Genomic DNA, 17367 nt, shown 5'->3' on the forward strand with positions numbered 1-17367 from the left:
GACCCCCTCTTCCCTCTATTCCCTCTCCCATATTTCTCCTAAATTGATGATCCTTATTTTCACTTCTCAGGTTTCATATGAGTTGATATTTTTAATGGCTTACTCACCTCGCGTACTTTCATGCTTTATTTTAAACCTTTGTATCACCCCTCAAAAGGATACAGCCACTCCTCTCCTCCTTCCCCTCCATCCTCAACATCTGCTTCCTCCAATGAAAAGTCTATCAATGGCTTGACTCATTGATTCCCCAAACAGCAACTTGTCTTTGGGAAGAGAGTAAAGGATAGAGATGGTTGATTCAGGAGAGCTAGCATGTGTATGGAACATTCATGTTCAGCAAACATTTTTTGTAAAGATACTGTATGAGGGATGTATTTTTATATTTTTCCAGAGGGTGTTTGACCACAAGAGAAGCCATTATAAAATTGGTAGAGATGTACTAGATTGGATATAGAATTTGGTGTTAGGAGTTTGAAAATATCATATTCGGCATGCAAGATAGTCACAATATAACTTGGGGATCTCTTCAAATCCTCATGACATTTATAGAAGACTTAAATGAAGGAATAAAGAACAAAACATCTATGTTTCTTTATGACACACCATGTCACATATTAACTGGCATGGATTTGAAAGACGAATTGTAAAGGAACATTAATTAATCAAACAAGAGGACATGACTTCAGAATTAAGGGACAGAAGTTTAGGGGTAATATGAGGGGGAACTTCTTTACTCAGAGAGTGGTAGCGGTGTGGAATGAGCTTCCAGTGGAAGTGGTGGAGGCAGGTTCATTGGTATCATTTAAAAATAAATTGGATAGGCATATGGATGAGAAGCGAATGGAGGGTTATGGTATGAGTGCAGGCAGGTGGGACTAAGGGGAAAAAAAGTTGTTCGGCACAGACTTGTAGGGCCGAGATGGCCTGTTTCCGTGCTGTAATTGTTATATGGTTATATGGTTATAATTAGGCGATTAGAAAAGATTGTGACTGATGGCATTTAACGTGGGAATGTGTAAGGGTACTCGTGCTGGTCTGAAGAAAGCTAAATCAGAGTATTTTCTGTGGTGAGAGCTTAGAAACAATAAAAAGCAAAATTGAGATTAGGAGGTTCAAATACAGGATCGTGGTAAATAAAGTGTACAGGAAAATGAAAAGAACCAAAACAATGCGGCTCTTTAATACAATAACACTGCTTTACAGTCAGAAACATGTTATGTTACTGTTATACAAATCTTCGATTAACCTCTATCTTGAGGGTCAATTTCCCCGTCAATGGAAATGTTATTACTTTTCGACAACTTCTCATCAGGAAGAATATATCTTGGAGAAGGCTCTGAGCTGTATAATACTTGTTCTGAAAGGGTTAAAATAATGATAAACAGATCTTGCCTGTTTTCTCCTGGTGTAGAAGTCCAAGTTAAGTAAAGGAATTGGTTTATATGACGAAGGAGAAATTACTTTCTCTGGTAGGAAGCTCATGAAAGATTTCAGAATGATAGGGCGTCTCATTGAGCCGTGATGAGAGGAAGGACTTGTTCACACTTGAAGTTCTAGAAATCTGGAACTTCTGACCCGATGCTTTGGCCATGTTGTGGCAGGGCCAATGGAAAGTTAAGGGCCTGTCCCAATTACGTGTCCTTGGCACGCGAGCTACGCGACCTCGTGGTCGCGTTGAGGCGCACGGGCATCGGATGGCCGTGCGGGGTATGTAGTTGTGCGCGACATCGCACGTGGCTCCGAAATTTTTGGAGCGAACAAAATCTTCGCGCACCAACGTCCTGTCGCGTAACTGACGGCCAAAGTGGGACAGACCCTAGACACTGACACAACGCAACGTCTCACTTCCAACAGCAGCAGAAGCAGGCAAATGATCGGCAAACTCGGCCTGGGGCTCACGGCCGTTGCGGTCCGGATCCGCCCCCACTTCTACTCCCAGAGTGGGGCCAAAAAACTGAAGATAGACACAAAATGCTGGAGTAACTCAGCGGGACCGGCAGCATTTCTGGAGCGAAGCAATGGATGATGTTTCGGGTCAAGACCCTTCTTTCAGACTGAAGAAGAGACTTGACATGAAACATCATCCATTGCTTTTCTCCAGAGATGCTGCCGGTTCCACTGAGTTGCTCCAGCATTTTGCGTCCATCTTCAAATGACGTCACGCGCTCCAGACGGCTGTGCTGTCTAATGAAGTCGCGTGCGACCTTCGCAGGACCATCGCGCCTCAACGTGACCACGAGGTAGCGTAATTAGCGTGCCAAGGAAATGTAAGTGGGACAGGGGCTTTACAGAACTGTGATTCATTAATTTGTGTGAGACAAGTATACCAAGGATTATCTAGTGAAGATGGCTAGGTGGAGTTCAGGCTGGTCACAATCTAATTGCATGGTGAATTAGGCTCAAGAGATAGAATGACAGATTTCTATTAAACCCACTTTGCCCAGATGTTTGTGCCTCTGTTGGCATAACTATCTGCACCCTAAGTTCAACTCATAAAGGATTAATTGCTATTTGATCATCTGGTTGATCACTGTTCTACTTGTCACAATATTTAATGGCATTTTGACTTTCCTGGAGCTCCTCCAACCCATTGATGTTTTCTCCATTGGTTAATTCCAGGTTATCTTCAATAATGGCTTTACCTCCCATAGTATTGCCATCAATCCTGGAATGCCCTGAGAATATATCATAGGTAATTTCTCTTCCTTGTTTACATCCTGCCCCTTCAATGCTCCAGGCTTCACTCCTCCCTAAATCCTTTCCGAGCAATTGTGTTATCAGCCCACCAGTTCAGTAAACAGTGGGCTGCCAGAGGATGTACTTGAGGCAGACACAATAACAACATTTGAAAGATATTTGGAGAGGGACATGGGTAGGAAAGGTTTGGAGGAACAAATGGGACTAACATGGGATGGGACGTATTGACGTATAGATGGGATGTATTGGTCAGCATGGCCCAGTTGGGCCGAAGGAACTGTTACTATGCTTTATAAATCTATGATTCTATAACAAACCTAATCTCTTCCTGACCACACGTATTCAAGTTTCCTTTGGAACTTCACAAGACGAGTTCAGTGTCTGGAAATGCTTACATGGAAAGGCTTATACATTACCTCTGATTCCCAGCAGATGGCAATGTTCTTCTGCTTACATGAATACAAAGTTAATCTGTCTTCTGGTTCAATGACCATTGCAGTATTTAAGAAGGAACTGCAGATGCTGGAAAATCGAAGGTACACAAAAATGCTGGAGAAACTCAGCGGGTGCAGCAGCATCTATGGAGTGAAGGAAATAGGCAACGTTTTGGGCCAAAACTCGGCCCAAAACGTTGCCTATTTCCTTCGCTCCATAGATGCTGCTGCACCCGCTGAGTTTCTCCAGCATTTTTGTGCACCTACCATTGCAGTATTGTTGGGAATATGCCCTCCCTCCTCTTCTCAAGCCCAACTCATTTAAAGCACAATCTCTGTTTTATTTTCAATAATCAATCGCTTTTTACCTGAAAATAAAATATTTTCGAGAATATTTTGAGGCACTAACAGGTCTTTACTAAAATCCTTAAAATGATCTTTACGATCATGATGAATCAAAAAGGAAAACAATTAGGCAAACATATCCACATGGCACACAGATCTGGGACCTTAGCATAAATCACAAATCTGCCCAATGTTTAGTACAGCATTGTGTTTTAATGGTCAGCATAGTGCCTCACGCACATAAATGCAAACATTGAAGTGTTTTAAAACAATAACAGGAGAAATAGTCACAGTGGAAAGAAAGTGAGTAAATCCTGAACTTCACGTTGGAACTGAGCTTGGGGTTTCTCACTGCCTGGTAACGCAAATCAAAGATGTGGCTTTATGCTGCGCACAGTTTTTTAAACCAGATTTAACCAGGAAAATTGGCCATTGTTTGTCCTGAACATGGATTAGTGCTGCTGAAGGGCAAGGCGAATGCTGTCAGGTCAAACTGGTAAAATGCACTGCATTGCCCTGCTGAGTGGCCTGACAATGTTACAAGGTGAAAGGACATTTTATGTACAAACTTGGCTATGAAGTAGCTTCTATTTCATCACCTGAATTTTAGGACTGGTACATTCCATCTTTTCTATATCCCATCATTGCAAAAAAAAAAATCCCTGTAGCCTGTTGGCCTGCTGTGGTTATCAGCAGGGACTAGGAGGCGAGCAGGAACCATGTTATCAGGAGAGCCACCAATTCAGAATCTTGCTGAGGACAAGATTGAACATTGTGATAGTACCTGCCTCGATTACTTCCTCTGGCAGCTTGTTCCATACAGAAACATAGAAAATAGATGCAGGAGGAGGCCATTTGGCCCATCCAGCCAGCACCGCCATTCATTGTGATCATGGCTGATCATCCACAATCAGTAAACAGTGCCTGCCTTCTCCCCATATCCCTTGATTCCACTAGCCCCTAGAGCTCTAACTTTATTTTAAATTCATCCAGTGAATTGGCCTCTACTGCCTTCTGTGGCAGAGAATTCCACAAATTCACAATTCTCTGGGTGAAAATGTTTTTTTTCTCATCTCAATTTTAAATTACATCCCCTTTATTCTTAGACCGTGGCCCCTGGTTCTGTACACCCCCAACATTTGGAACATTTTTCCTGCATCTAGCTTGTCCAGTCCTTTTATAATTTTTCATGTTTCTATAAGATTCCCTCTCATTCTAAATTCCAGTGAATACAAGCCCAGTCTTTCCAATCTTTCCTCATATGACAGTCCCGCCATATCGGGGATTAACCTCATGAACTTAAGCTGCACTGCCTCAATAGCAAGGATGTCCTTCCTACCACCTACCACCCTTTGTATAAAAACGTTGACCCTCAAGTTCCTATTAAATCTTTCCCCCTTCACTTAAATGTATGTCCTCTGGTATTTGATTCCCCTAGTCTGGGTGAAACCGTATCTATTAATCTCATTATTTTATACACCTCTATAAAATCACCCCTTAGCCTCCTGGGCTCCTAGGAATAAAGTTCTAACCTGCTCAATCTCTCCCTAGAGCTCAGGCCCTTGAGTCCTGGCAACATCCTCGTAAATCTTCTCAGCACCTTTTCCAGTTTGACAACATCTTTCCTATAGCAGGGTGGCCAAAACTGAACTCGAAATGTGGCTTCACCAATGTCTTGACCACCCTATCTCCGTGCAACATCACTTTCAAGGAACTACGTACCTGCACTACTGGATCCTTCTGCTCTATAACACTTCCCAGATCCCTGGCATTCACTGTGTAGGTTCTTCCCTGATTAGATTTCTCAAAATACAACACCTCACACTTCTCTGTATTAACCTCCATTCCCCACCCCATCTGCCCAACTGATGAAGATCCTGCTGGAATTTTTGACAATCTTCTTCCCTATCTACAATACCACCCACTTTAGTATCATCTGGAAACTTACTAATCATGCCTTGTATGTTCCCATCCAAATCATTGATATAAATGACAAACAGCAATGAACTCGGCACTGAACCCTGCGGCACAACCCTGGTCACAGGCCTCCAGTCCGGAAAAAAAACTTCCACTATCACCCTGTGCTTTCTTTCACAAAGCCAATCTTCTATCCAGGCAGCTGTCTCTTCTTGGATCCCACACGATCTAACCTTCCAGAGTAGCCTATCCTGTGGAACTTATCTGATAAGCCCGAGAGATTTGTCACCTTCATACGCATCAGGACGTTCAGCACCTCTTCGACCTAATACTAATACTGACTGCCTTCAAGACCCTTCTATTGACTGACCCAAGTTCCCCCGTCTTCATGCCTTTATCCACGGCAAAAACAGAGGAGAAATACTCATTGAGGACCTTGCCCATATCCTGTGGCTCCACACAGACCTTTAATTTCTGAGGGGCCCCATTTTCTCTCTGATCATCCTTTTCCCCTTAACGTACATAAAATCTCTTGGGATTATCCATTAATATTAACTGCCAGAGTTATCTCCTGTCCCCTTTTTGCCCTCTTCATTTCCTTTTTTCAGCATGCTCCTCAGTTTGTGGAAACCCCCCAGGGATTGACTTGATCCCAGCTGCCTATACGTCTCCCATGCCTCCTTCTTATTCTTGACTAGATTAAATCTGGTTGTAATGCCTTCTTGCGTTCAATTCCCTACAGCAATTCACTCGTTATACTGTGAGATAGATAAACAAGGGAAGTAAACGCATGTGGTTATATATATGTTCCATGTGAGGTGAAAAAGGGTGAAAATTGGAGAAATAAAAAAAGGGAGAAATATCAAAAAAACGCAGCCGCAAGTGGAAAATGTCAGTCTTTTAATCTGGTTTCCTCAGCAAATATTGGTGTAAGGTTCTTTAGAAGTATGCACGGTAATGATTCCCACCTTCCTCGTGGTCCTGGACCACATCCATGAACTACTCCTCTGGCAACAGTGGGTTGGAAACGGGAATAGCTGTAGCGAGCACTGTTGCCATTTCAAAGCAGAACTGCTGAAAGGTGCCCTGTGCTTCAGCTGCTCTGCGGTGCAGGCAGAATGAGAAGGGTGCTGTTCAGAGCAGAGAGCAGTGCAGAGGTAATGCTGACCTGCTTGTTACTCGGATGAATGAAGGGAGAGAGGACACACAGCACAAGATGGGCTGCACACTGCACGACACAACACAAATAAATAAACAGGTGGGATCATGTGAGGTGTGAATAAGTGTGGGGGAGGTATTTTTATATTGGCATGGGTGTAAATACTCAGTTCATGTCCTTTTCAATTATGATTGCATTTGTTGTTTGAAAATGAAAATTTTGATTGAAAATATTGTTATTTGCATAGTTTACTGCACTGTATTGATTTTAACACATCTGTCTGGGCATGAGCTTAACAATAGGAAATATTCTAGCTATTCATATGCAGAATCAGCATACAAATAAGGAACAAATTTCACTAAGTAAAACAAACTCTGGTGGCCCCTACACTCCCTATCAATTACTGCCACAAACCAGCAAATCCACTTTATTCATGTGATTGCCAAATGCAGCAAAAGAACCTGCAACAATTAAATCCTCTGTTTCTCAGATCCCACTCAACACCTCGGTTCCCCTCTCTTCATTTCACAGGGGAGTTGGTACGAGGTCAGTTATCCTTTGAGGTTGAAGCAGTATGTGGGAGCCAACTCCCACTGAAAAGGTGACAGGCTCCAGCACAAGTTGCTGAAAGTATGTGAGGTAACATGCACAACCTTCTGGCCTAACATCCATTGCTAGATATAGGGCAGCAACAATGTTGGAAATTAAAGTTCATATATTATTATCAGCAGGAGCCTGCTAGTGTGAATAAGGCTCTGTGGCCAAGGTTATTAGAGGAGGATGTATGTTGACAGAGCCTGCAGCTTGTCAAGAATAGAACTTCGCATAAAACAAATTACGGTTCTGAAACTGGTACCGCACTGCAGTGGGACAGCATTCAGTTGTTCCGCTCGGAGCAAGTTTTCACAGTGATCTCAGAAAGTGTTTGAAGATAAATATGCATGCCCACCCAACTATAACTTACTAAATCAACTAACATTGTGCTTCACCTGTCTGCTGTTAAAAAAAAAAAAATATCTGCTGAAAAGCTGGCTTCTCTCACACAGCCGTTGCCACTGCCACCACAAGCATTTCAGGAAGGTTATTCTCGGAAAGCAGCATGTTTTTTTTGTGTGGAAAGAATCATGGCACGATTGTAGGGTGTTCTACTCTAACGGGTCCAAAGAGGGTGAGGCTGCGCTTTCAATATGGGTGGTCTTGCTTTCACAACTTTATAGGCGAAAAATGCCCAGAGTTTTATCTGAGGTTAACAAGGTTCAAGTGTGGGCCACCCATGCTCTTGGGTATCTGTTAGTATTTAGGGAACTTGTTAGTTACACACCTGTATATTTGAAGCAGTCTCTTGAATGCAAAAAAGGGGACACATTCTTAACCTTCTTATGACCTCAGTACAGAAATCCACTTTCTCACCATCCTCCACAGATTTTTCTCAAAAACGTCCCAATCTCTCCTGCGTGCCTGTCTCCCCATTGTGTTTAACTTTAATTTCTAGTTTAGTTTGGCTTAGTTTACTATATTGTCACGTACAGGCACAGCAAAAAGCTTTTTTTTGCATGCTATCCGGTCAGCAGAAAGACAAAACATGATTACAATCGAGCTGTCTACAGTGTACAGTGTACAGCAGTGACTTTGGTTGCCCAATTGTTGAAGCAAGTAAGAAAAGTACAATCACTTAAAAAAAAAAAAAAATTAACATGTAATATGTCGTGGGAATTACTTTGTACATCAGAATAACAGCAAAAATGCTGAATTTATGACTAACCACAAAATCTACAATATAAGAAACAGATTTTGGATGACAAGACATAGATCCAGTAAAAACATTTACAAGACATCAAGCACTCCATAGTGAAGCTGCAACTAATGGTCATTTGATCCTTAGTCAGATTGCTGTTCAGAATTTAATGAACAAGAGCTGGCGCTAGTAGTCCAATAAAAATGAATTATATTTTGATTTATTTTCTAAAAGATAAATGAAGTAGGGAGAGGTTGGAAAATTTGATTTTATTATTTGCAACATTTATCCAATGCTACGTTGAATGTGTATACTGTGTGCATAGGTGACCCTGACTTGCAAACTATGAATGTGCTGCAGTTGCGTATCCTCCGGCAACCGGCCTAGCTTGCCCACCATCCCCAAGACATGAGCCGTCGAACCCTTCCCTGCATATTCCCGAGACCCGGCGAGTTGGAGGAAGATACACAAGGAGGTGGATACAGTGGTCTTGAGGAACAGAGGGCACGCAAGCGGACTGACTGTAGGAAGCAGTGCTGTACACCTCGATGATGGAGTGGGCTGCTGGAGGTTCGGTTGCATTGAATGCCGTTCCAAGAGACCGAGCAGGCAGTCTGGATTCGACCTGCAGCTGCACACAGCAGTGGAGGACACCAACGGCTATGCTTGGCCAGGCCGACCCTGCAACATCGCCAAGGCAACGGGCCTTCATGGCCAGGTTAGGAACTCTGCACTTATAACAATTGGGACTTGAAAACGGCATCAAACCTGGAGATTCTTGTACACTGTCTCAATGTACTATTTCTATACACTTGTTCTGTATCTAAGATGTGTATGTATAGTAATATAGCCACTCTTGAACCAAGGCTGGCGAGTTACAACCTCAACATCACTTCAGTCATGGGCTGTTTCTGAACCCATGTCTTTCCATTGTTCATTGATTTGCCATTGCCTTGTTACAGAGTCATAGACACATCATCAAAGAATTGTAGAGCATAGAAACCTGCCCTTCAGCCCATCATGTCAATGCTGACTTTTTGCCATCTACACTAATCCCATTTGCCCACTTTAGGACCATGTCCTTTCAAACCTTGCCAATTGAATCATCCGTCTAGCTGGTTGTTAAACATAGTGATTGTATCTGATCCCACTACCTCCTTTGCCAGTATGTTCCAGATGTCAACCATTCTCTGACTAACTCTGAGATTAATTTTGTCCATTCAGCTTATTTAACGAGGTGTTCATTGTTCTGGATTTATGAGCTAAAATAAACCAGATGATTCTATCAATTCCATATTCTCTGTTGTGTTGTCGTTTTAGTAATATCCACTCCAACGTTTTCTCACTCTCCAACATTTTAGTCAGTAGAATTAACGCACCAAATCTTTATTTTACCATCTATACTGCAAGCATATATCCGTCCTCAAATGTACAACTTATGCAATAGCTCAGATGGCAGATTCACTGAGACATTGTGTGTAGGAGAAACCAAAATGCTGTGGGAACTCAGCAGGCCAAGCTGCATCTATGGAGGGAAAAGGACAGACGACTCTTTCGGTCGGGACCTTTCTTCAGTCTGATGAAGAATGCTGACCTAAAACATTGTCAAGTCTGAAGAAGACTCCTGCTCCGAAACATTGTCTTTTCTTTTCCCTCCGCAGATGCTGCCTGGCCTGCTGCGTTCCAGCAGCAGTCTATTTTTGCTCAAGATTTCAGCATCTACAGTCTCTTGTGCCTCCATTGTACGTAGGAAGGCTTCCTTCCTATTCTACTCCATCCTCCTTGTAATAAAGGTCACTATTCTAATTCCCTCCATGCTGTACCTGCACACTAACCTCTGTGTTTCTTGCACTGAGGCATCCCAATGTTTTGTACTCTAGTATTCAATATTATGACGCCATTTAAACAATATTCTGCTTTTCTATTTTTCCTCCTTTTTATTCCGCCACATGCAGACTAATGGGACTACCTTAGATAGCATATCTTGTTTGCATGGACGAGTTTGGCCAAAGGGCCTGTTTCTTATGACCCTGTCCCACATAGGCGATTTTCTAGGTGACTACAGGCGACCAGGCTGTCGCCACATGGTCGCTGGGGTGCCGCCTGTATGGTCGCGAGTAGCCTCCTCAGTCGCCCAAAGAATCATAGGGTTTTTCTGGTTGCCTCTGGATTTTGAAATGTTCAAAACTTTTTTGCGACAGTTGGCTTGATGCCAATGAGCGCAGCTTGACTTCTCCTGACGTAGGCGCTGCCGTAGATTGTCGTCAGGATGACGTAGGTTGTCGCCGGTGCTGACCTCGGTGAATTCCATTGGCGACTACCTACCTCAACCTACGTCAACCGGCGACAGGTACCAGCGACTGAAGTAGTCTTCAGTTGTCGCCGACAGGGTCGTACCTTGTCGTAGTTTGTCGCGGGTGGATGTAGGTTGTTGTAGGTGTGGTCGTAGGTGGACGTCCTAATGGGTCGCTGGTTGCTTGATGTCAAATAGGTGGTAGGTTGTTGTAGACATTGTCGCAGACATTGCCGTAGGGGGGTCCAGTCACCGTTTTTTCAGCGACCTGCTACGACTATGACAGTCGCCGGCAGTTGTCGAAAAAAATTGCCTACGTGGGACAGGCCCATTACCGTATGACTATATCAAATTGGATAATCAGTTCAGTTTAGGCTTTATCATCACATGTACCGAGGTACAGTGAAAATCTTTTTGTTGCATGCTAACCAGTCAGCAGAAAGACAATACATGATTGCAATCGATCCATTTACAGTCTATAGATACATAATAAGGGAATAGACAATAGATAATAGACAATAGGCAATGAGTGCCGAGTAAGCCATTAGGTCCTTCGAGCCAGCACTGCCATTCACTGTGATCATGGCAGAACATCCACATTCAGTACCCTGTTCCTGCCTTCTCACCATATTCCCCGACTCCGCTATCTTTAAGAGCTCAATCTAACTCTCTCTTGAAAGCATCCAGAGAATTGGTTCCACTGCCCTCTGAGGCAGAGAATTCCACAGATTCACAACTCTCTGGGTGAAAAAGTTTTTCCTCATATCCGTTCTAAATGGCCTACCCCTTATTCTTAAACTGTGGCCCCTGGTTCTGGACTCCCCCAACATCGGGAATATTTCCTGCCTCTAGCGTGTCCAATCCCTTAATAATCTTATATGTTTCAATAAGATCCCCTCTCATTCTTCTAAATTCCAGAGTATACAAGCCCAGCCGCTCTATTCTATCAATATATGACAGTCCCGCCATCCTGGGAATTAACCTTGTGAACTTACACTGCACTTCCTCAATAGCAAGAATGTCCTTCCTCAAATTTGGAGACCAAAACTGCACACAATATTCCAGGTGTGGTCTCACTTGTACAACAGCAGATGGACCTCTTTGCTCCTATGCTCAACTCCTCTTGTTATGAAAGCCAACATGTAATTAGCTTTCTTCACTGCCTGCTGTACCTGCATGTTTATTTTCAGTGAGTGATGAACAAGGACCCCCAGATCTCTTTGTACTTCCCCTTTTCCCAACTTGACACCATTCAGATAATAATCTGCCTTCCTGTTTTTGCCATCAAAGTGGATAACCTCGCATTTATCCACATTAAACTGCATCCGCCATGCATCCGCCCACTTACCCAACCTGTCCAAGTCACCCTGCATTCCATAGCATCCTCCTCACAGTTCACACTGCCATCCACGTCATTTGTGTCATCTGCAAATTTGCTCATGTTACTTTGAATCCCTTCATCTAAATCATTGATGTATATAACGTTTAGTTCAAGGTAAAGCCAACAAAGTCCAAGGGTCATCAAAGAAGTAGATAGTAGTTCAGCACCTCTCTGATTCAGTTGCCTGGTAACAGCTGACAAGAAACTGTCCCCAAAGCTGGTTGTGTGCATTTTCACACTTCTATAGCGTTTGCCTGATGGGGGAAGGGGAGAAGAGGGAGTGGCCAGGGTGCGACTCATCCATGATTATGCTGCTGGCCTTGCTGAGGCAGTGTGAGGTATAAATGGTGTCAATAGAAGGGAGGCTGGTTTGGTTGATGGTCTGGTCTGTGTCCACAATTCGCTGCAATTTCTTGCGGGAAGTTTTTATTTTCTTTAGTACTGAAAAGACTCGAAAAGCAAAGGAACCCAAAAAAGCCATAAATACTTTTCAGTCATAGCTTCCTACCTGCCTGGAGCTGTACTCCAGCTGACAGGAATCTGAGTGATGAGGATTGGTTTGCTGGAGAGGATGTTAGACTGCAATTGCCACCAGGATTCAGATCTGGCCCGACTCCTAAATGATACTGCTATTTTTATGTCAGCGCCTGCACAAAATCACTTTGTGTTGACAGGATAGTGGTGTTATAACTGTGACCAAATTGTGATCAAAGGGAAGAGAGCATTAAGTTAGACCTGGACTTTCAGACTGCACACCACCGTGCTGAAAAGCTCATCTTGTAGTTTGAATGGGATGTCAAGTGCTAGTGAGGAAAAATAAACTAATCTAATGGAAGTAATACATTGCAAAATGTTACATGTGAACGATGGTCATTATTAAATTAATATCTTTATTAAGGAAAGTGAGTTTATTGCCTGGAAATGGACTCGCATTCATAGTCATGTATACCACAGTTAAATGCAAAGTAAATCTTCAACTGCTTAGACCCCAAGTTGGGTTTCAACCCAAATGTTGAGGAACTGCAATATTCTTTCCCCTTCTGGTAAGTCAGCTAGCTGGTCCCATTTGTCCACATTTGGTCCATATCCCTCTAAACCTTTCCCATCCATGTACCTGTCCAAGTGTATATAAATGTTGTTATTGTACCTGCTGCAATGACCTCATCTGGCAATTCATTCCATATACTCGCCACCCTCTAAAACCTGCACTCAGGTTCCTATTAAATCTCGCCCCTTTCACTTTCAACCTATGTCCTCCGGTTCTTGATTCCACTACACTGGATAAAAGGCTCTGAACATTCATCCTATCAATTCCCCTCATCATTTTATACACCTCTATAAGTTCACCCTTTAACCTCTTGTGGTCCTAGCTTGCTAAAACTCCCCCTATAGCTCAGGCGCTTGAGTCTAGGTAACATCTTCGTAAATTTTCTCTGCACTCTTTCCAGTTTACTGACATCATTCCTATAGAAGGATGACCAAAACTGAACACAATACTCCAAATGTGGCCTCACCAACATCTTCTACAACTGTAACATAACGTTCCAACTTCTATACTCTTGACTGATATAGGGCAATGTACCAAAAGCCTTCTTTACCACTCTATCTACCTGTGACGCCACTTTCAGGGAACTGTGCACCTGTATTCCTAGATCCCTCTGCTCCACAACACTCCCAGGGCCCTACAACTGATCTTGAATTAGAATTGGTTTTGTGCTGTGCACCATTTCACAATTGTCTCAACCCAAATAATTATTTCAAAGGACCCTTCGGAACAAACAACATAAGTTTTTATATGGGCTTGGAATTGAAACTGAGGTGAAAGGCCACCACCTATCCCCCTTCACTCTCCAGTGTTCAAATGTAGTTCCCCCACTACAAGATGGACCAGTTATTAAACTAATGGGCCTGTCCGACGGTGATTTTTTAGGCAACTGCCGGCGACTGTCATAGTTGTAGCAGGTCGCCGAAAAACTGACAACAACCTACGTAATCCTGGCGCCAACCTACGACAGCACCTACGTCAGGAGAAGTCAAGCTACACTCATTGGCGTCAAACCCACTGTCACCAAAAACTTTTCAACATGTTGAAAATTTAGCGGCTACCAGAAAGATGCTACGTCTTTTTGCACGGCTGAGGAGGCTACTACCGGTGACCACTGGCGAACATGTGGCGACAAACTAGTCGTCTGTAGTTGCCTAAAAAATCGCCAAAGTGGGACAGGCCCATAAGAGGACGATGTACATTGAACACAAAACTCTAAATTAACGCAGTATTGAAATACATCTTCACAGAATGATTGAAGAAAACAACATAAACATTATTTTCTCTTTGTTTACATATGAAAGAAACGCTGGTTGCCAGGACTTGGGAGCTTTTGTGAATTAAAGGATGATCCATACTGTGCAACCCCAGAGAGTTAGTGATGGGGGGGTTGATGTTATGAGGCCACTTTATCTGCAACTCAAGCAGATGTTGCCCCCACCCCCTATACCACCCAGTAGAATGACTTTCAGATGCCTCCGAGGAGCTCCGAATAGCAATAGCCTGAAAGTAGAGAGTCGGGAGGTGGAGTGGGGGATGGGGCAGTGTGATGGTGAGGGAAAGATTGCTGTTCCATACCGACTCAGTGAGTCAATTGACTTGGGAGAACTCATCTGCTTTCTGAACTGTACGTGTTTCTGCTGCACAATGCAGAACAAGTCAACACCTGCTGTGTGGACCCTAGTGCACACATATTGTTTGCCGGAATCAGAAACAGAGACTTTGTCCCGTCTTGTTAAAACTGTGAGAAGGAGGAATGACTGTGATGGAGGAGGACGGGGTGGGGAACGTTATTTAAAACAGAACCTTGCACTACTCTCTCATAGTTTTTAATTTCCACACTTTTCTTTGCAGAATTAGACAAACATTTGGGGTATCTCTTATCAAGCATAATGGAAAACGCAACAGTCAAGGACGTCTCCTTGATGCCCACGGATTAGAAACTCTTTAGTGCTGTTGACTTACGAGGGGATTTTTCATCCTTGCTGACAGGGCTAATGATCTGCTGGGATTTTACTTACCAGTTACGCTGTGTAATAACTTAAGAAGAATCGGTAGTAATTTGTTGCGGAGGACCCTGGTGATTACTTTCCCTGCGGCAGAGCAAGGCGACTCCTCTGTTACCGCAGATTCAAGGAGCAAGTGGGTACGGACAATAAATACTGGTCTTGCTGGCAATAGTCACACCCTGTGAACAAATAAACACAATATACATTTCCCGTCTAAAGTTACCTGTGGCATTGGCAAGCTTTCTAATTTTTCCTGAAAATTTTGCATCCTGCCAATGGAAAGATACATAGAGTTATAGATTCATACAGCATGGAACCTTGCCCCAACTTACCCACGCCAACCAAGGTGCCCCATCTACACTAGCCCCTCGCCTGCTTTTGACCCATATCTAACTCTTTCCTTTCCATGTTCTTGTCCAAATGACTTTTAAATGTAGTTTCTATGTGCAACTACCTCGTTTGGCAGCTCATTCCACATACCCACCACTGTCTGCGTAAAAAGGCTGCCTCTCAGATTCCTATTAAATCTTTACCACTCAACAAATCTATGTCCTCTGGTTCTTGATTCCCATACATTGGGTAAAAGACTCTGTGCATCTACCCTCTCTATTCCCCTCATGATATTAAACATCTCTGCAAGATCACCGCTCATCCTCCAATGATCTAAAGGATTCAGTCCGACCCTGCCCAACCTCTCCTTTTAGCTCAGGCCCTCAAATCCTGGCAACATTCTCATAAATCTCTCTGCACTCTTTCCAGCTTAACAACAGCAAGGTGACCAAAAAATGAACACAATACTCCAGCTGCATCATAATATCACAACTTCTATACACAATACCTTACCCTGTGAAGGCCAATGTGCCGAAAGCCTTCTTGATCATCTTATCTACCTGCGATACAACTTTCAAGGAACTACGTTCCTGCATTCCTAGATCCCTCTGCTCCACAATACTTCCCAGAGTCCTGCCATTTACTATGAAGGTCCCACAAAAAACACCTCACTTCCCAAAATACAACACCTTACATTTATCTGCATTAAACTCCATTAACCATTCCTCTGGCCACTTGCCCAACTAATCAAGATCTCAGTAGAATGGATGATAGCACCTGAATTTTAACATCCTAGCTTGGAAACTTTTGTGTATAGAAATAAAGGACTGAATTGACTGTGTTCCTTTATATTGCAACTCACATTCCTCTATTTCTCTCTCATTGTCAATAATCTGCTCTTCCAATTGTAGTACAGATTGATCTAATCCTGGCTATATTAACATACAGTGTATAATGTGTGTGTGTGTGTGTGTGTGTGTGTGTGTGTGTGTGTGTGTGTGTGTGTGTGTGTGTGTGTGTGTGTGTGTGTGTGTGTGTGTGTGTGTGTGTGTGTGTGTGTGTGTGTGTGTGTGGTGTGTGTGTGTGTGAGTGTGTGTGTGTGTGTGTGTGTGTGTGTGTGTGTGTGTGTGTGTGTGTGGTGTGTGTGTGTGTGTGTGTGTGTGTGTGTGTGTGTGTGTGTGTGTGTGTGTGTGTGTGTGTGTGTGTGTGTGTGTGTGTGTGTGTGTGTGTGGTGTGTGTGTGTGTGTGTGTGTGTGTGTGTGTGTGTGTGTGTGTGTGTGTGTGAGTGTGTGTGTGTGTGTGTGTGTGTGTGTGTGTGTGTGTGTGTGTGTGCGGTTCACAATGTACTGACCTGGCAGTAGCCACACACGTACAGCAGGACAGCAGTTACAGTGAACTCCTCCTTAGAAGGCTTGATGTGTGAAAAGATCAATAGCTGGTCAATGAAAAGACATCTCATGTTGAATTGTTAGGAAAACTGGATGATAGAATTCAGGAGGCAGTTTTGCATTTCTTGTGCAGTGGAATTGGATTGAAGATGGAACCAACATTCAGCATCTTCTGTGGTTAACTTATTAACATGAAGCTTGAGTGCGGTTTTAGTCCAAAAGCTTAACGGAGAATTAAAAAATAGTAGGTATCTGAAATTTTACTACATACGTCATGTAAACATCAGTTGCCACATTTATAGATAAATTTATGCCTTTAACAGGTTGTTCATGATTTGAAAATCTTGGCTGCCTTTGTCAAGATGGGAAAGAGCTGCTTCACATAAATTGGCTGTTGCCCACTTTGAGAAGGAATTGGCAATGCCAAGGGACAAAATGGATTCCGTGACAGGTAGGCATTGTGCCGCATGAGTTAGTTGAGAGGAAGGCGAGTCTTTTTGACATTCTAGGGCTTCTTCCCCAGAGGATAGCAGTAGATTTTGCTCGTCAGGAGATGGCAGTGTGGCTCAGCTGTGCATACCATGTCTATAGGGCTGAGACAGGAAGCAGGGCAGCAATATTGTGGCAGGATAAG

The 17367-nt window shown here is 43.3% G+C and overlaps 1 long non-coding RNA gene across 1 annotated transcript; it reads left to right on the forward strand.

The window, feature by feature from the left end:
* The first annotated feature begins 3456 nt into the window (after window positions 1-3456).
* LOC129695714 (uncharacterized) lies at window positions 3457-9576 on the forward strand. The gene is made up of 2 exons (XR_008723217.1): window positions 3457-6651; window positions 8648-9576. It is a non-coding gene; the product is annotated as an uncharacterized LOC129695714 (long non-coding RNA).
* Window positions 9577-17367: the final 7791 nt, after the last annotated feature.

Source organism: Leucoraja erinacea, chromosome 3 (assembly GCF_028641065.1).
Source record: "Leucoraja erinacea ecotype New England chromosome 3, Leri_hhj_1, whole genome shotgun sequence".
NCBI classification, from domain to species: Eukaryota; Metazoa; Chordata; class Chondrichthyes; order Rajiformes; family Rajidae; genus Leucoraja; species Leucoraja erinaceus.